This window comes from Myotis brandtii, unplaced genomic scaffold, assembly GCF_000412655.1.
Source record: "Myotis brandtii unplaced genomic scaffold, ASM41265v1 scaffold1103, whole genome shotgun sequence".
NCBI lineage: Eukaryota > Metazoa > Chordata > Mammalia > Chiroptera > Vespertilionidae > Myotis > Myotis brandtii.
In genome coordinates, this window is record NW_005353762.1 from 471,660 (window position 1) to 480,840 (window position 9,181).

Below are 9,181 nucleotides of genomic sequence, written 5' to 3' on the forward strand. Positions count from 1 at the left end.
TGGGCCTTTTGTTCTGCAGGTTCTTGTGAAAATGGCCAACTTAGAAAGTAGCTGTTCTTCCAAGTCCCTTGCAGTGATGCTGGGCCATCGATCTGCGCCTCGTGGGGTTCTTTCCTGGATTGTAATTGTCACCATGACTCTGCTTTACCACTTTTGACAGGTACATACTTTTACTTATATAGGTAAGATTTAACAAATTCTTTTTTACCCTCAGTGAGAACCAAAAAATCAATTCCCTTTTGTATGATGTATTCACTAATTTAAAGAAAGATCGAAAAAGCACGTGCTGAGGGTTTTAGGATTTCTAATGATATCTTGTGGGTCTCACTGAGAATTCAGTTCAACATTTACACATGGGAGCTAACAGCCGAGATGAATGCTGCCGCCTTCCTCTCCTGCCTCCTGCCATGTCCCCAGTCACCTCTGCCCACAGGATGCTGTGCTGACGTGCTGACGGGGCCACGCTGCAGGGCTGTCCTTCCTGTTCTCCCTGTGTGGTCCTTTCCACAGGGATCTCATTGCGACTCGGGACTCTGAAGGCCTCTGTGGTCATCAGCTCTGAGCTTGGCTTTTGCTTGCAATCTCCTCATCTTCAGCATCTTCCTTGTCCTTCCCCTTGTTGAATTGTTTTTCCCTGTTACCCTCTGGTGCTGCCGCTTCCTCCTTCATCCCCTGAAATCATCTCCCTGCACTCTTCTCTCCCTTTCTCTGCCTAAATCAGCTTTTCCAGTGATGCCCTAGTAACGCCCAATAGCCTGGTCTTCCACCGAACCCCATGCTGCCTCACCAAACTCACTTCAAACCTGCTCTTGTTCCTGGGCCTCGGGTGCCACTGGGTGAAATCTGACCACATGTGTGCATGTGTGTGTGCTCATCTAGAGCATCACAGGTCCATCCTGCTCAATTCAGCACACACTGAAGGAGGATACTGTGCGCAAGGCCTCCTTATGGACTTCCAGGACGGATTTTGAAGTTTGTGTAATTGTCAGGAAAGTAAGAGGAGAGTTTCAAATGAAGTAAAACTCTGACAACTCAAAGGAAGACAAATTTAGCCTGTGCTCTGAGTCCCGCCCTCCCTGACCTGGGGTGCTGCCTGCCCCTGCTTTCGCTTGGCTTTCTTACCATATGTCTCAACTGTGGTGCTACCTGCTCCATGCACTCCACTGGCCACACACACACACTTCCCGAACACCTCGGCAAGGTGATGGAGTGTGAACTCCAGTCACAAACTGCTCACCCATTAATCCTTTATTTATTGGACTTGTTTGCATCCCGCAGAGAAAAGTGTGCTATGTGAGCTGTGTCTTAGAACATAAAGTGGAATACTGACTTATTTCCCCTTTTCCTTCTAGCAGCCACAGCCCAGGAAGGGGTGACTGAAGAATTATTCTGCTTTCTCATAGCTCGGAGGGAATAAAGAGGGGTGAGTGCTGTAGACATCTTACATGTGGAGAACATTAAACCCAATAAGTGTCAATTACCAAACTGAGGGTCCAGAGGGGACAGGAATAATGGGGCTCAGACCAAATCCCTTTAACTATTTGCATACTCTAATTTTACGTTACCTACATGAGATCAGTATGTGTGTGTTTAGAGATTAGGAACGACTCCTCTCACTGGCTGTGAATGTATACCTGGTTGTGAAACTGTACAGAAACTTTCTCCCATGGCCAGTTAAGTCCTGGGAATGAACAAACTGGCTGTTATTTGCAGCTGGAGAGATGAGTGAGATAGTTTATAAAATGTTAGAGGCCTGAGAGAGGAAACTTACCCTCAGCTGTTTGGAATTTCTCTGACTTTAGCATGCTGGCCTTGGTGATGAGGGTTTAGAAACTCCCAACGTTAACTACATGCAAACTTTATGTTGTGGTTGAAATGGAACAAAATGGCATCTTACGAGCTGATGTTTATGGATCTCTCTCGGCTTCCCATTGAAGTATTTCCGAAGACAGAATGAGATTAAAACTCAGCATGATAAACACCCCAATGCCAGAAGATGGGGCCAGGCAGCTGGGGCCTGAGGGAACAGAACAGCCGGTGTTCCTGCCGGCTACCTCAGTCTTGACCTCATCGTGAATAATATTCCCACTGAAACCAAGGTGAGGAGATATTTATCTCACACCACACTGTGAGCCTGGGGAGGTATTTGTTTACTATACAGGTTTACCCTTTCGCAATTCTTAAATAACTTCCAGGGAAGAAAAGCTAGCAGGGCAGGAGACCTGGAGGGCCTGCCATAGTGGGTGACTGTGCGCCAGGCGGGCAAGGCTCCAGCGCAGTTCATGCTGGGTGTGCTGCTAAGCACCTGGCTCCTCTTCAGCACCAGAGAGAGGACCAGGCAGGAGTGGGAAGAGGCGAGCCTGTCCTCAGTAATAGAGCCATGTCAGGATGCCTGGCAGACGGGCCAGGAGCTGTATTCACAAGCCTGCGCTTCAGCTGTGGGTCTGAGGGAGGGTCAGCTGACTCTGAAGTGGGCAGTGCATGGGACCAAGGCCAATGGCAATGTTTCTTTCCTTAGAGACCCAGTGTCTTAAAACAAACCAACAATCCTCCATTCCTATTCACATATGCAGAAACAGAAATTAAGAATTCAATAAAAATACTGTCAGAGTCTACTTAGGCATATGGTCCTAAATACCCTCTAGTTCAGGGGTTCCCAACATGGGGCACATGCCCCACAGGGGGGCAATTTGATTTTTAAGAGGGGCAATTTGAGAATGAGTTATTAACAGTGATTGTTTTTGCATTTCTTATGGTTCTAGGGGCCTCATATACAGTATATAAATATATATTGTGATATATTTATGCATTTCAGGTCTCTACTATATGTTTTGAAACTTTCTTTACTATTTTTCTTATCACTTCATTTTATTATTATTATTATTTTTAACAACTTCTTAGTGATTTCTTCCTCAGTACTTCAACTGTCCTTTTGTTCTTTTATTTTTCTCTTTCATGGATGCCATGTTATTTGGAAGCTTGTTTAGACCAAGTTAATGGCTTTTTAGGCTTCCTCCACGTGAATAGGAGGTCACTGTTTAGATAGTAAGAATTATACATCACGGGGGAGGGGAGGCATCAGGATTTTAGAGATGCTTAGGTGGGGCATGGCCAACAAAAGGCTGGGAACCACTGCTCTAGTTGTTGATATATATCTTCTTTCTTCCCAGGTCTTTCTCCCAAACTCCAGGCTAATATACATAACTGCCCAGTCAGCATCTGCACTTCAACATTTAATAAGCATCTTAGGTTCATCATGTCTAAAGTCCCAGCACCTCTTCCCTAAACCTGATCTAAAAAGCCTTCCTTACCTCTGCCATTGGCAGGCCCATTCTTTCCATTGTTCAGATCCCAAACCTCAGAGTCAAGCTTATCTCACTCTCACGCATGATAACAAATTCACTAGGACATTCTGTTGTCTTTACCCCCAAAACAGGTCCAGAAACTCTGCTGCTACCCTATCTACTGTCACTACCTGCTGCCAGCATCTTCATTTCTTGCCTGGATTATTACAATAGTCTCTCGCTCATTTTAATCTTGGTAGCCAGAACGATCATTTAAAAATGGAAGTCAGGTCATGCCATTCCTTAGCTCAAAACCCTCCACTGACTCCCCTGGGTGCTCACAGGAAAAGCCCACATCTCTCCAAAGGCTTACTTGGCCTTACAGTGGTTCTCAACCTTCCTAATGCTGCGACCCTTTAATACAGTTCTTCATGTTGTGGTGACCCCCAAGCATAAAATTATTTTCGTTGCTACTTCATAACTGTAATTTTGCTACTGTTGTGAATCGTAATGTAAATATCTGATATGCAGGATGTATTTTCATTGCTTGCGACCCAAAGGTTGAGAACCGCTGACAGCCTTTCTCCTTTATTATCTTTTAACCTCATCTTCTAATTTTTCCTTCCTTATTGTGATTCAAGTAGGTTCTTTATTCATATGAAGGCAACAGCAAGGCATTCTCTGCAAGAGAACTTGTCAATGATATGTGCGCAAGCATCTGGAAGAAGGCTATCTATACTAATAATAGCCTAGGTGGTCGTCACGCCCTCACGCCATCACAATCCCACAATCCATCACCAGGAGGCTGCGTGTGCAGCAGGCGCCTGTGGGTGAGCGGGGACTTGATGCTGCATGTGTGGTGCGGAGGCGGGGCACGGCCTGGGGGTCCCACTGCCCCAAGTGCCACAGAGGCGGGGCCCGGCGACCGCTCCATGCAGCCAGGCCTGGGGGTCCTGCAGTCCTGTGCAGCACAGAGATGGGACCCCCGGCTCTGGCCTACCTCTTTGGGGCAATCCATCGAGGTAGCCCAGGATGGGTGGGTGGGGCATACCTCTTTGGGGCAATCGATTGCGGGGCTTCCGCACTGTGAGAGGGCACAGGCCAGGCTGGGGAGGGACCCCTCCCTGAGTGCACGAATTTCATGCACCAAGCCTCTAGTTTAAAATAAATGGTATCCATCTGAGAGAAGAAGAAAATGAAGCCTTGAGATTGTGGAAAATCTTGATGGAAAAGAATGAGTGCAGGTGGTAAACATTTCTATCAAATAAACATAAAGTTTGATAAGTTGTTTAATCTGGTTCCAAGCTAAATAAAAATGTTAAAACTTTTTCTTAAAGAAGATATTTAATGTAAAAAAATATTTAATTCTAATAATTCAAGAGGCTGGTGCATGACATTTATGCATTTTTGGGGGGGGTCCCTCAGCCCGGCCTGCACCCTTTTGCAATCCAGGAGCCTGTAGTCTGACATCCCCTGAGGGGTCCTTAGCACTGCCACTGAGGAGGGAGAGGCTCCTGCCACCGCCGCTGCACTCGCCAGCTGTGAGCCCAGCTTAGGGCTTCTGGCTGAGTGGTGCTCCTCCTGTGGGAGGGCACTGACCACCAGGGGGCACCCCCTGCATTGAGCATCTGTCCTCTGGTGGTCAGTGAGCATTATAGCGACCGGTCATTCCACCGTTTGGTCAATTTGCATGTTAGCCTTTTATTATATAGGATGGGCCTGAAATTCTAGACTTACCCAAGTGAATATAGGAAGTAAAACAAGGAGTGGACAATAGGTAACCGGTGGGGAATTTTTTTTAAGTGCTAAATTTAATAGTAAATATGTGCCTATCTGAAATAGGAAATGCTAAAAAACACCACCTTATTCTTTTTTAAAAACATATTTTTTATTGATTTCAGAGGGGAAGGGAGAGGGAGAGAGAGAGAGAAACATCAATGATGAGAGGGAATCATTGATTGGCTGCCTCCTGCATGCCCCACACTGGGTATCGAGCCTCCAATCTGGGCTTGTGCCCCGACCGGGAATCGAACTGTGACCTCCTAGTTCATGGGTTGATGCTTAATCACTGAGCCTCATTGGCCAGGCAAAGGTGGCATTTTAAAATATTAAGTAAATTATTAATCATTAAATAAATGCTCATGGGAAAATTAATAACTTTATCAGAACAAGGTAAAATTCACAACAGAAAACAAAACAAATCCTAAATGGATATGGGTAAATAAAACACATACACACACATGCACATGCACACACATACAAAGTAGAAATGAGTGGGAGTATCAGTTAGGTTGTTTTGATCTGCAAGTCATAAGATACCTGACTCACAGTGGTTTAACAAAGAAGGCTGTTAAGTATGTCAAATTACAAGAATTCTGGAGTAAGGGAAGCATAGGTTGATTCAGGAGCCCAATCACGTAATCAGGCTCTCTCTGTCCTTTGGCCTTGGTGTCCTCATGTTGACTTTTGTGTCTAGTCATATCCTCTCCTGGAAGCAGTATGGCCACTTCCACAGCTCCAAGCACCTGTTCCCACAGACCTGTTCCCAAAGGCCAGAAGGGAAGGCATAGCAGGGGTGGTGGAAGAGCCTTCCTTCCTTCCTTCCTTCCTTCCTTCCTTCCTTCCTTCCTTCCTTCCTTCCTCCCTCTCCCCCTCCCTCCCTCTCTTTCTTTTTTTCTTTCTTCCTCTCTTTCTTTCTATAAAGGGAAATCTTCCCCAGAATAGTCTGCAGAATAGTCTCTATGTTGTCTCATTGGCCAGGCCTGGGTCACATGACCACTCTAGCTAAGAAAAGCTGGGAAAGTGAGACTAATATTTTTAGTTTCTGAAGTGAGAGATTAACTCTAAGGACCAAATGACAGAAATGGCTATTTTTCTGTTTAAATGGTGAATTTAAACATTCTCTACCACAGCGAATTTTCTAAAATTGGGAAAGTCATCTTAAGCATATAATAGGAAACTAAAGAAAAAGCAGACCTGACTCCAAAAATATTAAGCACTTTACCCTCTTAAAAAATACTGTATAAAAGAAAACTTCTGTGAATAAAAAAGAAATGACAAAAATTTGCCACCATACAAGCAGACTAAGTGATAAATTGGTAAAATATATTTGAAACACATGACATCAAAAGAGTCTGAATGTGCTGAGATACTCCTAAGATCTTGATGTTTCTGCATTTCTCTCTCTCATTGTCTTGTAAGTGACGTATCCTTTAATCAGTCATGTGCACCAACATCACATTGAATAGAACTAGAGTTGCTATGATGGGGATGTAAAGAGAAAGAAAGACCAAATGTTCACTTTTTTTAAACTTTCAAATTGAGAAACAAAAGGGAAGACCTAAGGAAAACACAGTGTGAAGATTAAGCTTTAAAAATAGATTAGAAACATACTCCAGAAGGAGCCAGGCTGCCTCTAGATGCTGGAAGAAGACGGTGCTGTGTCAGAAGTGGGCAGGACAAGGGAAACAGCATTTAGCCTCAAGGAAATTGGGGGAGCTTGGACCAGGATGCCTCGCTTGGACCAAGGCTTGTTATGGCTGGAGGGGCAGGCTCAGCATCTACACTGGAGCACAGCATCTTCAGGCAGTGCCTGGAGCCTGGAGCACGTGAGCCATCTCTCGAAGACCATCTTCACCAGCCCCGGGCACATGGCACTGCATGATGTTCCTGTTGAGGGGCCAGGATGCTATTAACCTTGTTGTGTTGGGGTGCGGATCTCCCTTCAACAGATGCCTGAGCATCTACTGTGCATTATCTACCGCAGGAGGCCAGCCAAGGCCTGCAGGCTGTGTCTATCCATTCAGATTGCCCCACGCGGCCAGCTGCCCCCGCTGCCCCTTTCAATAGCCCAGGACTTGTTATGTCCACTGCAGGAGGGAGTGTGAGTCCTCCGCACCCAGCTGAAAAGTGATTTAGATGGCAAGGCCCCTGCCCCTGGGTGGTAAGGGCAATGGTGAAAGTAGTGAACTATTCTCCAAACAGCAGGAATATTATGTGAAACCTTGTCAAAGAGTGGAGACACTTCCCCATTCATGTCCTGAAAAAAGTCCATTTCCTAAAAATGTTTAGTTAGCCATTTCAGAGGATGTAGTTATTTTTCAATTGTTTGAAACTCATGTTCCCATTTAATAGATATATGATTTTTTTTTCTAACCACATTTCCCAGATTCTGATAAATCCATGCATTTTAAAGTCAATCTGACACAGGTGATAGTCTTCATAGTTTGACTAAAGAATAATATTTGGTTGAGCTTTGCTTTCTGCAGTTTGTAAGACCAAGTCTATATGCAGTTTCAGCTATAAATCATTTGCAAATTGTAAATGTACACTCGCTGCTCAAAAGTGAACGGACCCCAGTGTGAGGATGGGGGTGCCAGAGTGCACACATAGCACATTAATCCATTCAAGATAGAGACTGGGGCATTTTTGTTTTAACATCGTGTTACACATCATTGTGAATGGCTGTCATGTGGGCGTTGTATGTTGGACCAGCAATAGGACAAGATTAAGTGGCCAGTTACTTATCACCTCGATTCTTAAAAGGGAAACTCGTAGACCAGGAGGGTCTTGGTTTGAATGGCAAAGTAAAAATCTGGCTGTTTGGAAACTCAGGGGTCCCCATGGTGCAAGGGAGACCCCAATATATAGTGACCCTGAAAGATTGGTGCCCGGAGGCACCGTGGGCAGCCTGGGCTCGGAGCTGGGGCAGCAATGCCAGGAGGCAGAAGGAGCAAGCGTGGCATCCCATCTCCTGTCATTGTCCTCACATCCTGCTGATGGCGTGGGACTGGCTCCTTCTTCCACACGCAGAAATCAGCACGCTCAGCAGCAGAGTGGGCTGGGTGCTCCTCCTGCTTAGCGTGAGGCCCAGTGGGCCAAGGCGCCAGGGGATCGTGCAGGGAGGACCGGGAGGTGAAATTCACAGCCCCCACCTGCTGTTCTTTCTCTCAGCCTGAATGGGAACATCTCAAAGGGGAGAAAACCTGTGCGGCCCTGGCCTGTCAGTGATGACACCAATGCCCAGAGCATTGCATGAGCTGCCCAAGGTCACGGAGCAAGTGCAGAGAAAGGCGTCCAGACCAGGCTCTGCTCAGTGGAAGGCAGCCAATAAATGTGATGGCTCCTGAGGCCATCAGAGGGCAGGTGAGTAAGAAATTTCTGCCCCTACACGCCAGGCCTAGGAATTTCTCATAAAGTAACTGGCTTCTGCCGAGCCCTTATTGCTTTGCCTCTAGAGAGGAAAAGTGACCACGTGATCAGCAAATTTGAAAACAACAACAAGAATACCTGTAGAAAGCCTGGGTCCTGACTGAGCAAGCACCGAGACCGACATGCAGGGTGGGGAGGGGAGAGTCCTGCCCAGTCCCCCACTGGTTCTGGAATTTAGCCAGCGGGCCCACTGACCTCTCTCAGAGAGAGGTCCTCCAGGCCGGCCTCTGCCAATGAGAATGGTGGCATTTGGTCCTCAGGCGTGCTCTCTGATCTGGTTAACTTACTTAGCACTGAGCTGGGGAGAGGGGTTGGAGATGTAAGAATAGGACGCCCGCTGTTTCGGTGGCGGCACTGTGATGGCAGGCTGATTTGACTGGGAGGCCTGCATCCCATTATGACTTTTTACCTCCAGGAATGTGGCCACATCTCTGCAGTGCAGGTTGTTAAAGAACATGGAAGTGAGCGAGGTGAGATTAACACTGGAAACCACACCTCCTGTCCTTCCTCAGCTCAGGCCCCGGTACCCAAAGCACATGTCCTGTTTGTGCCACCGAGTGACAGTGCTCGTGGGGCAAAGAGGCCTCTGGTTCTCTGAGACGGTCCAGCGCTGTGGTTGGCTCTGTCTGCACGGCCTGGGTTCGCTATCACACACGTTCCTTCGGGCTGACCTGGGTGGGACCAGC